General features: G+C 42.4%; 1 long non-coding RNA gene across 1 annotated transcript; it reads right to left on the minus strand.

Annotated features, from left to right (window-relative positions):
- Positions 1-2,586: 2,586 nt before the first annotated feature.
- LOC138685647 (uncharacterized) lies at positions 2,587-10,912 on the minus strand. Its single transcript, XR_011324997.1, has 2 exons — positions 9,264-10,912; positions 2,587-5,618 (listed from the first exon to the last, which is right to left on the minus strand). It is a non-coding gene; the product is annotated as an uncharacterized lncRNA (long non-coding RNA).
- Between the last annotated feature and the right edge of the window lie 2,891 nt (positions 10,913-13,803).

Consider the following 13,803-nt stretch of genomic DNA (forward strand, 5'->3'; position numbering starts at 1 on the left):
CCCAAACACTGCATGGGGTACACGCAGCCCACACACGTGGACCCCCCTTCCCCCAGTCCTGCACCTCACACCGGCCGCCGTGGTCGCCTCACACCGGCCGCCGTGGTCGCCTCTCTCCTTGCCCTTGCCCGCACAACACGACGGCGCTTGATGCCTCACGGGTGCTGCCAGTGCCCGTAGGTATTATGCCCAAACATTGGCCAGCACACACAGCCTCGGCCACCCAACCCTCCCGCGTCGCCCATCCTGTGCACTAACCGCCATTTGCCGTCCGTGTGCTTGCCGCACCTGCCCCTCCCTGTACTGGAAAGCCAAGAGCAGCGCACACATCCCGACAGTGCTACAGCTTGCCTTCCTCGAGCGTCCAGAAAGGTCTGTGGAGCCACAGGTAGCCCCCACGCAATGCCCTGCGGTGGCACACCGGCCCGAGCTGCGGGCGCCCTGACAGAGCACCGCCCTCACAGTCAGGTTTTGAAGTGAGCGCAATTGTATGTTATTGACACGCACACAAAAATACCCTTTGGAGGGCTGCCAAAGAGTAAAAGAAGATGCGTTGGCTGGCAAGTGCTACAATACATCAAGACTCTGCTGAGATAGGACTTCATAACGTGTTTGGGAATTTCGTCTTCCTCTGGCCATTTGTCATTATTGACCGTCAGGTTCAGCCAAAGATCCCTTCACAATAAGAAATCACGCCTGATGCCTCTTGTTCTTCTTACTGGATAGCTTTAAATTGACTCTTGAAATAGTGTGATTATTTCTCAGCAACATGAAAGCATATTTTCCTCATCATAAGTAATGTGCTAGAAAATGAGGGAACATACTGTTCTCTTTTCTGTTGTCACTCCCGTCACAAAACTTAGGGCTTTTTCTAGGCTGGCCTTACTACTAACAGTTTCTCCATCACCTAGAAATGTAGGTATTTTCTTGAATTGTGGAAATTGGTGCATCTCCTTGGAGCATAGATAGGGTCAGAACAAGGGATGATCTGCACCATGTATGTTGGGAATGATCTGCAGCATGTATGCTCCAGATCCAGCAGTCTGGGAAAACATTACAAAACAGCATTTCACGTGAGGCGGTTACCTCGAGGGGACACAGGTCTGGATGGTAGGGTAAGCCAGAAGAATTAGAGCAGAGGCGTATATTTGGGATGTGATCTTCTTCAGTTTCTGGTCACCCATCTCCATTCTCCACCTCCAGGCTCCTTGCCTGCTTTCCTCCATTGAGTCACTCATCACATATATCAACCTGCAGGGTCCCAAGTCCTAATTTTCCACCTCTCACCATTTTAGTATTTTTAGAGCCAAAGCTGCTTGCCACGTCTGTTACCTCTTTCATATTCTTTGCATCTCTCACTTTCTGTGCCAGCCTTCCCTCTTATTTTTCCTCTGACTTGAGCTATTTTGTTTCCCTCCCCAGTAACTCCACCATCTATCCCCAGCAACTCCACCATCTTTTTCTATTTCTTCTTCTTCTTTTCTTTTTTCTTTTTCTTTTTTCTTTTTCTTTTTCTTTTTTCTTTTTTCTTTTTTCTTTCTTTCCTTTTCTTTTTTCTTTCTTTCTTTTCCTTTCTCTTTTCTTTTCCTCTTTTCTTTTCTCCCTTTCCTTTCCTTTCCTTTCCTTTCCTCTTTTTATTTTTTCTTTTTCTTTTTTCTTTTTCTTTTATTTCTTTCTTTCCATATTTCTCAAGTCCTTGTCCTTGACTATCTAGTCTCAGTTTCTAGTGATCACTCTTAACCTAGTGTCATTTTGTGCCACCTTCCTCTCCTGCTTCAAACTCCTTGACCCATTCCCACTTGCACTCTCCCCACCAACACATCTTGCTCTGGTCCAAATCAGGCAACCTGATTGAGGTCGACGTTTTCTGAGCTCACAAGGGAGGAAGAGGCAAGGCTCCCTGCTTCCATTTGCAGTGCTGAGACCAGATAGGATACAGTCCAGACTGGCAGCTGCAGGTCAAATCCACTTTAAAGAAGACAAAACTTTGAAGAATTTAAAGCACTAGCAAATCTTAACAAGGCATAGACAGTGACTTTTTTTTTTCCCCTCACAAAGGCTAACAGAACCAGGTTACATTTGGGGCTGCTTTTTGTAAGTTGAGCAAAATGCACATTCTTGACATGAAAGCATCGTCTTCCCCCAAATAAGAAATCCAGGGTTCCAAAGCATAAGATGTCATCATGTTTTAAAAGAAACGTTGCCAAAAATACAGGGAAGCATATTCTGCATCTTCTGCAAGGCTGATTTCCAGACATGACTCAATTGTTCTAGCTAATATTCTTTCCCTCTGTCCTCTCTCCTTCTCTTACCCTAAAATGAACTTCAGACAGAAAATTTCTCTGAAAATACTCAAGCATTAGCAAATTTATGAACAACTAAAAATAAGGTCTCACATGGAAAAGGCTAGGCAACCATAGAGAAGTTTCCAGCCCTGTTTGTTTGACATGCGTCATAATAAATGAGTGCAGAATGCACATGCTGTAACCATATATATGCAGTAAGCCGTATGCTACATACATGTACTTCTCTCATGATGCACATGTTACCATAAAAAGCTGGTTGAAGAAACTCTCTAAGACTCAATTTTGGAGTTTTAGAAAGCAGGCATTCTTTATTGCAGTGCTGGATGCATGGGGGATAGTTCCTTCTAGCGTGCATACCACTACCTACAGCAAGCAAAGCTTATATTGTTCTAATATATACATATTCATTACATTTCCCAGAATTGTTGTACATATTCATGTTATTTCCCAGAAAATATTTAAATTGTGTCTGCCCTTTTGGGCATGCACTATTAAATGGGTCGGTGGTCTTTTGGGGTCTTTGAAACCCTCTGGCGGTCATCTTCTTGGTATCCGCTAATTGAACTTTCCCTTAAGGCATGTGCAGTGTGGGTCATCCCAGGTGGTTCATCTCTTCTTCCCAATTTGCTGGTCCTGGCAGGTTTTAATCACAAAGCTCAGCAGAACTTAAGGCTTCTTATCTATTTGTGCATACTGTTAATAAAGCTCAAGGTTTTCTTACATACCAAAAGTGTCAAAGTCACTCAAGCAAGCATAAATTAAGCGCTACAAAAATACAGTGGAGTCTTTCAACACCAGCCTTTATTCAAGGCATCACACATCCAAAGGCCACAGCCTGTTCTGTAATAGGTACCTGTACAAGATACACGCTGCAAGCAGTTAACATGAAACCTACTTACAACTTATTCATTCAGCCTGAAGTCCGACCACTGTTTTTCATTTAATAGCAATTGCTGCCTGTGTCCTGTGCTTTTCAAGGGAGCAGCTACTGCATATTATTTGGAACAGAAGGCATCTGTGCCCCCATTTTGCTGCTCTTAAAGCCTCCACAAACACGATGCAACAAATTCTGAAGTGCTATTATCCTGTGTTTTTCCATATCTCTTGATACACTGAAGACTAAAGTTTCTTTGGTCTCCCTCCAGCTTGGAGGGCAATTGTTGGAATACAGATGTCCTTTTTCCTCCCTTCCCCAGCAATAGGGCTTAATGCTCCACTTCAACCTTGTAAGCATACGATACATGCATACTGGCATATGTTTCTTTTGGGAATGACTCAGGAAGATTTATCTTGTGGGTTCCACACCGCTGTCAGGTGAGACTGGGCCTCTTATATGACAGTTGTGCAGCGCCATTAATGGTTTGTCTCTGTAGTGTGTACGCCAACTGTATCTTTCCCTTACTGGTAATGATATACTGTCCAAAGAAGATGCCAAGAAGTGTTCTGGCATTTACAGCTGTTTGTTCTGAAAATTGCCCAAGCACGTCTGACATTCTCACTGGAGCAAGTTCCTCCCCCAAGAAGGAAGGCACATCTCATATGTTTATTAATGCCTGTCCTTAGGTTTTGTACAGCAGCTACTCCTGCACCTACTAGACCACACAGGCAAAGCAAGGAATAGGCTCAAGGAGGTCTCACATTGCAAGGCACAGCTGATACCAGGCAGCTTGTACACCTGAGCGAGGAAACTACAGCATGGCTAGCAAAGCTGAGGCCCTTTGTAGGAAGGCAGGGAGGGTAAAAATGCAGACCTCTGCCTTCCTCTGCAGCTGCTGGCAGTGAATGAGTATTTGTTACAGGAGAACACACGCTGTTTCTCCAAGCAAGTGAAGAAACCCATTCTATGCAGGAGTGCTACCCTCTTCCTAATATGAAAGGTCCAACAAAGGCAAGTACTCCTAGCAATCTTTATGCTTACCTCAGAGGAACATCTGAAGCCTCCCTTTATACTCTAAGCTGTAAAAATTGACATCTTTTTCATGGATTAAGGCGTAGAACCTGCATACACAACCAAAAGTAAGCAAAGGGCTGGCTCAACAGTATTGAGCCCCAACATTTTTCAAAATATGGGGGGACCTATATGTCTATACGCTAAAAAAGTTGCCACAAGCAAAACAAGGACTAGAAAACAATTCTTCTTCCCTTCCAGAAAGCAGCTCATCTAAATGTGAGCACCCAGTTTCTGAGCAGTGTTTTTTTACAGACTTTGCCCTATTTATTCTTTAAGAAGTCAGGCCCCTTCCTCATAAAAAAGAGTGTGTGTCAGAGAAAAAGGTGAAGCTAGACTTCTACTCCATAATCATTATACATTCTGCTATGCTATCCTTCTCAAGCCTACTCTGTTTGAAAAAAATTAACTCCCAGGTACTCCTCCAAATCTGGGGGTTACTATGACTATTCAAAGAGCAAATAACCATTCAATGTGTGACAAAGGGCTTCATCAGGAAAACGGAAAGAGGCAGTCCAGGAATAGATCAAATGTAGGCAATAGAGAAGCTGTCTTAGGCTTCCTATCACAGCTGCTCCTGTAGTACTACTGGCATGATACCTTCTCAAGCTCCTGACCTTGTCACCGGACTGTGCATGGAGTTTTATGGTTTCTTTTTTAAGGTAACCTGACCTCTCAAACCAGCTGTCCTTGGTCAGAGCTGAATATTTTCTGGAAATCATGAAGTTTGAGTAGAAGATTATCATAATTTGATCAAGAAAGAGGCTGGTCAGAAAGACCACAGTTTATCAACAACTGGCAATATTGCTTCCACAATAGCCTTTGTTCCTCCTGTGCTCTCCTTGTACACCTCCCTTAAATCCTTCTCACATCTCCCCCACTCCTCTGCTCAGCCTGTCAGTGCACCAAAAAGCAATACACCCCATGGCAGACCTGAGGCAATAATACACGACAGTTGGCCAGACAGCAATCCAGGAAGATACACATCTTTACCTGCCTTCTCTTTGCTCCTGGGTGGACAGGATAAACATTTTTATGGGCCATTCATTGCACAGGCTGCTGCCTTCCTGGATCTGTGTTGTTACCCTTTGGAATTCCAGCTCACTATCCATGAAGAAATTGTGAGATTACAGTGAATAACAAGCTTAACGTGGGTCAACAATGTCACAATATTGCAATAAAGATAATCACCTTTTGGACTGTATAAACAACAATATAGTCTGCAAGACATATGAAGTAATCCTTGCAGCATATTCAGCACTGGTAGGGTCTCTGGTGGAGTACTGCCAAGTTTTTGGAACGACATTTCATGAAAGAACAATGCAAGAAGCCATAAGAAGGATCCAAGGCTCAGGACACACAACCTAGGAGGAAGTGGTTTCTTTAGCTTAATGAAAGCTCAACTCTAATAAACAGCCTACAAATACATATAACACAGAGCTAAAGGAGCAGAAGGGAATAAACTGATGTCCTTAATGGAGGGCTTACCTCCATTATGCAAAGGAATATGAAAAGCACAGGAAGAGATTGCTTTGGAAGATTGATGAGTTTTTATCTTCAGTTTGTTTGTTTTTCATAACTAGTGGAAGAAATATTTTTATAAATATTGATAGCTATATTTAAGTTTGTATTGGAATGGGGGAACAGACTGCATTAACTACCAAGGTCTCCTGAAGTCCAGATTTTCTACATAAGCACAACAGAAAAGATATGGGGCTGCCAAGAATACGACACACTCAGCTTGATAAAAGAAAGGGTCTTAAATCAGATTTTGTAAATTGTATGTGGATTCTCTAAATCATCATAGGCATTGACAGAAAATAAAAGGCCAAGGTTATGTAAAAGTTGTATCAATAGCCTTTCCTTTTCTCAACAAGTCTTCAAGGCAGCAGAATTGGACCAGCACAGACTAATAATTGTGCACTCCCCAGTCAGAAGACCATCTGTATTTAAGATACTGATTTTTGCTGGTCAGTTGAATGTTTGCTAAGACAGATTGCAAAGTACCAGTTTATGATTGTAATAGTAATAATAAAGTATTAGCAGCATTTGTTGTAGGACAGGGGTGTTATTCTTGTTTCAGGCCAAATTTTCACTTGGTCTGTATTAAAATGATTAACTTTGTCAGGAATTGTTAATAATGGCACAAAAGGAGCCATTTTCTCAGCAAAAGAAAGCAGATTATTGAAATCTGATCTTGCCATCACAGCTGTTCTGCATGGGGGAATTAGGCCATTCTAAACCCCTTGATAGGCTGGTGGAGCTGCTGTCTCTAGTACAAAAAGAGCACCTGTCAGTGCTGTTTCTCCAAAACCTAGCATGAAATAGAACTGCAGACTAGCAAGGTTGACACGCTCTCAGCTTTGGTGAAAAAACAGCCTGCAGAAAAACTGTTGGACTTAAATCCATACTGAGTCCACTAGCGATTATAATGCAGAGAACGGTACTCACAGAGGCCCCAACTTCTTTAAACAGAATTGAGAGAAACAGTCCTCATAACAGGCAGTAAATAATGCAAGTGGCATGTATAATTCTATACTCCGGATCCAATCATGGAAACTGCTGGGTGCTCCCTTCTCTTACGGCCTTTGAAACTTGCAGAACAAGGGCCCGTACAATCTTTCCCACACCCCAGAGTAGCCTAGCGTTGTAGCCATTTAGAAAAAAAATGTCATTTTATATATTAAGAGATGACGTGATCAGAAGAGTAACAGTGGGCTATCCATTCTCTTACAGCTCTGACTCAAACCTGTTCTCTATCACTGACATGCCGAAGCTCCATATATTCTGAGCATTTTTGCAAAATGGGGCCTCATGGAGAAGATCATGCAAAGTATCAGCCTCCAAATGTCAGGCCCAATCTTGCAATCCTCATGTCAATGGTTTTATTGGACTAAATGGAACTGCTCCTATGAAAAACATGCAAGGGGCCAGGTGTCAAGCTGAGAGACAGGCCACCAATAACAAAGTTCTTTTTAAAATGCTGTATCACTGTCACAAGTTGTCACAGTTGAACAGCACTGTATAGCATGTCATTCTTGATCCTCATCTCCTTCAGAAACCTAATACTCCTTTTTAAAACAATGCAAGACCCCTCTGCTGTGAAATTCCAAGTTAGAACACCCCTTACATTGGTACAATTCCCAGCAACTGTACACAAATATTTTGGTTGGTGCTGATGTCAGCACATCTTGGTTCCAGTGTCCATTTAACAAAATAGTTGAAGTTAACGAAAAGGAAGCAGAAGGCCTCCTTTGGTTGGCTAAGGGAGCTACAGTGCCTAGGATCAGCTTGCAGTTTTGTCCTAAATGCTCATGCTTACACCCTCAGGATGCAGTCCTATTGTGCCTAGCATCTACTACCTAATATTGGGGAAAAGTAACTCATTATTATCAGGAGTTTAGTCCCAGTTACCCCTTTTTGTCCTTGAATAACCAATCACCAGCATTAAAGAGGCAGCAGACTAAGTGCACATACCTCTTTGCCAACCAGTGTATTTCTAGCAGCAGACCAAAACCCTGCTCTGGCAAGCAAAGAGGTAGGAGATGTAAGCAGTTATGGTGCAATACAGTACAACGTGGCATGTGGTCATGATAACAGCTTTAGAGAAATGTATACAAGTGTTTTAATTTTGCTTTTGCTTCATTTTTAAGGCACTTGGGGGGGAAGAGGGAAGAAATTGGTGTTATTTCATTGCTTTTAATATTTTGATTTCACAGACACTTCTGCACCTAATTTTAAATATTTAATCTTGCAAACTGATACAGATTTTGTATCAGAAACGCCACACTATGTATATTTGTTTTATAAAACATGGCAACAGCTGGAAAAGAACAAGGCTTTTCCTGGCAGTGTGAATAAACCTCTCAGTCATGAACTGCATCTCTCAGCAGTTTGTCCTGTGTGTGTCTTGCATCACATGCTGTCGTCTTGCAGTCATGAGTCACTTGCTTCAGCTCCCACTGCTCAGGGGTATCGGCTCGGCAAAGCTGCGTTGCTACATAGCTTATTCCCTGGGGAAATGTGCACACAAAGCAGTGGGAAGTCAGGCCACTGCTGTGCTCAGAACAGAACAGATTTGCATTCGAGTTCAAGCTGCAGGGAGTACATGCTAAATTGACTAATACCGCATCTATTTCTAGTACTGTTACCTGGGTAATGGTAATTTCATTTTGTTCTTTTCCTTCAGTGGTTACAAAAAGATTTTCTACTTTAAATTAACCTTTAAAAATCTGACTGAAATTCAGTAAGTTCACAAACAATGTGATTTTTCCAGTTAGTGTTATTTCACTAGTTAGCAAAATAGCAATAATAGAGGACAGAGTTCAGGAGTCTGAGAGATGTTAGTTCTGTTCCAGGCTGGAAATTCCTTTCTAATTTGCTCTTGTTTTGCCTGTACTATGAGGGGACAATTCTCCCTGCTGTTGTAGCTTCGACCATTATGAACAGCAGCAACAGCTAACCTGTGTAGTTCTGAAGGTCTCCTGGTTTTTCCTTCTTAGTACAAAAATATAATGGTAGGATGAAATTAGCAGACATTAGTTGGACCAGGATTTCATACCAAACTTTCATCAGGCGTTTCAGAATGATCCTAGGTTTGCTAGATGTAGCATTTAGTAGTACATTGTTGGTTTAGCACCCATAGGTATCTAAAAAAAAATAAATAGAGAAGCCTAAACCCCACATACACTCATCCAGTGCTGCAATTCCCACAAATAGCCAAAGCTACAAAAATTCAGAGGAAATAAATCATTAGCTTCCATTCTTGGAACATGAATAATGAACAGTTCTTTTCTGGAACTGAAGATAATCCAGCTTAAGATCTTCTCAACAAACAGCAGCAATTCCAAGGCAGCCCCCCAAAGCTCTAGCAAAAGTAAAATTAATAAAATGAGAGCCTAAGACTAGAGACCGTTAACATAACATGAGCAGTGCATTTCTGGATTCAGGCTTCTGAAATGGGAGACTTAGAAACAGAAAGTTGTTTTGGACTCATTTCAGTCTCTCACCTAAGTGAAAGCAAGATGCTTCATACAAGTTTATTTCTTATAAGGGCCTTTCACCTTCCCTAATTTGGTATCTGTGGATTGAAGGAGAGAAAAGAGAACTTTTTACATAAAAATTACCAACACCGCATAGTGAAAAACATCCAGGAAGATAACAAGAAGTTTTGATAGCAAAGGTTCTTCTCCGGGACAACTAACAATCTCTATAATTAAATAAGCTAAACTGATACAGAAAAGATATGAGATAAATGGGCAAAGACAAAAAATTGCCATCTGGTCCTGGCAGATCTCCGAGCTGCCTATCATTATCAGCAGCAATGGTAGGCTCTGTGGCAAACTAACATCATTGACGATGGCTGCTTAGAAATGATGAGCAAAAATGTCTGTATCATATGCAAGCCCTAAACATGCCAATGGTCAGCTGCAAATTCCTGGGCCTGGCATTACAATGCAATACAGTACTTCCTACCCTTGGCAAACAACCGTGTTGGAGTTCAGGCCCTCAATGGCCGATTTTGCAGCTTGTGAACATCAAACAGCAATTTCTTCCCATCTGCTGTGAAGGGCGCCCAAGTGGATTTCTAAGGAAGAAACAGTGGGCACTCTCTCCTCTGTCAGTCTACTTGAAGGCAGTGCAGACCTCATGAATGATTTCTGTTCTTCCTTTCAAAGGGATTAATGACAGGGAAAGACTTGCGGGCTTTCTTTTCAGAAGCAAAATTACTCCGTGGCAATACTCTGCAGAAACAAGTACACATTATTGGATTATACAAATGTTTACAGTTTACAGTCTTCATAATACGGCAGATGTTTCCCAGATGTTTACTGTAGTGGCAAAGCCTGTGAAAATGTGGCTCGAGACTGGAATGAGATCTGCTCCCAAAATTAAGAGAGTGTGGAATTCACTTCCCTGGAGAGCCTAACTCTTGGCACTTCCACTTGTGTTTTTTTACAAATCTGTGTGAAAGAGGTAGGATTTAATCAGGGATTCTCTCCACATCCCCATTACATAGTAAAGAGCAAAATTTCCTCGCTGAGAGCTATTTTACTATTGTATCCTCCTCTGAGCAGGATCACAGGAAGGGTACAGGCTGGAGGCTGACCAAACCTTGATTAAACTAAAGCTTTCAACAGCAGAAAAATTCTAAGAAATCACGCACCCAGAAATCTTACTGGACTTTGGGACCAAGTCTGGCTTTTTTGTTATTAAGAAGATCCAGTTTCAGTCTTTTTCCCTTCTGTTTTAGTTCTTTGTCTTTATGACCTTGTATGCCCATTTTTGTGCTGAGTATTACATTCACCATAGTGTTAGGCCTGTTAGTCTTCAGGGAAGGTGGACCATAGAAACAGCAACAGCAGCTTTTCAGCAACAAATACTGCAGGAATGCAAACAGGAGACAGTTTCCAAGACTGCACAACTTGTACCCACAGTCAAAAGCACACAGTGAGCGGAATTCAAACCTCCCAGGGCTTTACTTAGATTATGCAAGACAAATATCTGAAAAAGAAAAGTAAATAAGGAACAGTTTAGCCTAGGAACTGTGTAATTGCACCAGGTTGCATGTTCTGTTTGGAGCATTGTATAATACTTGTGCTGAAGACATGGGAGATTTTCTTTGTTTAAAAAAAAACCTCTAAAATTGGCTAGTATGTGCTGGTGTTGAATCCAGAATATTGCGATATTTCAGAAGAATGGTGTACAAATCCTAAAGGAATGATATTACTAATAAGCACTCTTCTCTGTTTAACTCCCCAAAAGGAGTCAACACACAACTGATTGTAAGAAGGATTTTAAGCCTATGGCTTAAAGCTCTTCTCCAAGAAGAAATGTTCAAAAGACTTACGTAGGAAAGAATCTCACAAATGCCTTCTTTAACATTTCTGTATTTTCTTCTGGTGTAGGTCAAATATCAGAAAGATGATATGGAGGTGCTAAAACCTGAAGCCTACCTCTCAGAAATAAGGAACATAAGCAGCTCTACAGAACAGTCAGCCCTTTTTTGAAAGTCAATTTCTGTAAAATAATTAATCTTCCAAGATGAAATTAATGTAAACAGGGTTCTAAAAACAGGTTTTGGAGGTTTCTTAAACCCTCTTTAAAATGGCTTTCTAAAGAATGGAAGATCTTTCATTTTCTGTGTCTAATAAAAAGACATGTCAATAAAGTAGCTATATTAAGGAAACCACTGCACAAAATGGTGTTAAAAGTATTTTGACCACCTCTTGGATTGTATTTACAGTAATTAACTGTATTATTTGCAACATGTTGCAATGTTTTTGCAGATGAAATAATTTTTTTTCCTCCTCAAACTGCTCTGTGCTTTCATACATACAAAATCCTTGAGTTTGGCTCCTACAGTAGAGAATACACACTCATTGTGGTTTCAGGGACAAGAGGAAAATAACATTCTTTCAACTTCTCTTATATGAGAATTTATATTATCTGTGATGCAGCCATTACAGATGCCTGACTGCAGCAGACTGGTAAAATATGGTAAAGTTTATTTTAGAGATCACAGAATTACCATGTTAATAGTTGTATCTGTCCAAAATATATGACAACTGTTGCAGTGTTACGTTGAAGTAACAAAATCCATACTTTTTTTTTTTTTAAAGTCTTTTCCCAGGAAGGGTTGTTTCTATGGTTTACCTTTTAGTTCTACAACAAATTATATTAATCTTGAAAAAGGCACTACGTTTCTCCTTGATTTGCATGGTGGGAATAAAATGTAGAATATGCTTGTGTTACCTCGCAGACTGTTGGGCAGACCGACATTTTCTGCCTTCTTGGAAACCTACAGAGGGTGGAAGCAAGGAAAGGTAGCCTGGAGGAATACAGAGAAATTGTCCAAGCAGCCAGGGATCAGGTTAGGAAAGCCAAAGCCCCAATAGAATTAAATCTGGCCATGGACATCAAGGGCAACAAGAAAAGCTTCTATAGGTACGTCGTTGATAAGAGGAAGACTAGGGAAAATGTGGGCCCTCTCTGGAAGGAAACCAGGAGACCTGGTTACCTGGGACATGGAGAAGGCTGAGGTACTCAAAGACTTTTTTGCCTCAGTCTTCACCAGCAAGTGCTCCAGCTGCACCACCCAAGTTGCAGAAGGCAAAGGCAGGGACTGGGAGAATGAAGAACCGCCTGCTGTAGGAGAAGATCAGGTTTGAGTCCATCTAAGGAACCTGAAGGTGCACAAGTCCATGGGACCTGATGAGATGCATCTGTGGATCCTGAGGGAACTGGCGGATGAAGTAGCTAAGCCACTATCCATGATATATGAGAAGTGGTGGCAGTCCGGGGAAGTTCCCACAGACGGGAAAAGGGGAAACATAACCCCCATTTTTAAAAAAGGGAAAAAAGGAAGACCTGGGGAACTACAGGCCAGCCAGTCTCACCTCTGTGCCCAGCAAGATCATGGAGCGGATCATCCTGGAAACTATGCTAAGGCACATGGAAAATAAGGAGGTGATTGGTGACAGTCAACATGGCTTCACTAAGGGCAAATCATGCCTGACAAATCTGGTGGCCTTCTACAACAGGGTTACAGCCTTGGTGGATAAGGGAAGAGCAACGGACATCATGTATCTAGACTTGTGCAATGCATGTGACACTGTCCCGCACGACATCCTTGTTTCTAAATTAGAGAGACGTGGATTTGATGGATGGACCACTTGGTGGATAAGGAACTGGCTGGATGGTCACACTCAAAGAGTTGTAGTCAACAGCTCGATGTCCAAGTGCAGACGAGTGACAAGTGGCGTTCCTCAGAGGTCGGTATTGGGACCGGTGCTGTTTAACATCTTTGTCAGCGACATGGACAGTGGGATTGAGTGCACCCTCAGCAAGTTTGCCGACAACACCAAGCTGTGTGGTGCGGTCAACATGCTGGAGGGAAGGGATGCCATCCAGAGGGACCTTGACAGGCTTGAGAGGTGGGCCCATGTGAACCTCATGAAGTTCAACAAGGCCAAGTGCAAGGTCCTGCCCATGGATCGGGGCAATCCCAAGCACAAATACAGGCTGGGCGATGAGTGGATTGAGAGCAGCCCTGCGGAGAAGGACTTGGGGGTATTAGTGGATGAAAAACTGAATATGTCCCAGCAATGTGTGCTCACAGCCCAGAAAGCCAATTGCATTCTGGGCTGCATCAAAAGAAGCGTGACCAGCAGGTCGAGGGAGCCGATTCCCCCCACTACTCCACTCTCATGAGACCCCACCTGGAGTACTGTGTTCAGCTCTGGGGACCCCAACATAAGAAAGACATGGACCTGTTGGAGCGAGTCCAGAAGAGGGCCACGAAGATGATCAGAGAGCTGGAGCACCTCTCCTCTGAGGACAGGCTGAGAGAGTTGGGATTGTTCAGCCTGGAGAAGAGAAGGCTCTGGGAAGACCTTATAGCAGCCTTCCAGTACCTAAAGGGGGCCTACAGGAAAGCCGGAGAGGGACTTTTTACACGGGCATGTCGTGATAGGATGAGGGGTAATGGTTTTAAACTGAAAGAGGGTAGATTTAGATTAGATGTAAGGAAGAAGTTCTTTACTGTGA

This window comes from Haliaeetus albicilla, chromosome 6 (assembly GCF_947461875.1).
Source record: "Haliaeetus albicilla chromosome 6, bHalAlb1.1, whole genome shotgun sequence".
Lineage (NCBI taxonomy): Eukaryota > Metazoa > Chordata > Aves > Accipitriformes > Accipitridae > Haliaeetus > Haliaeetus albicilla.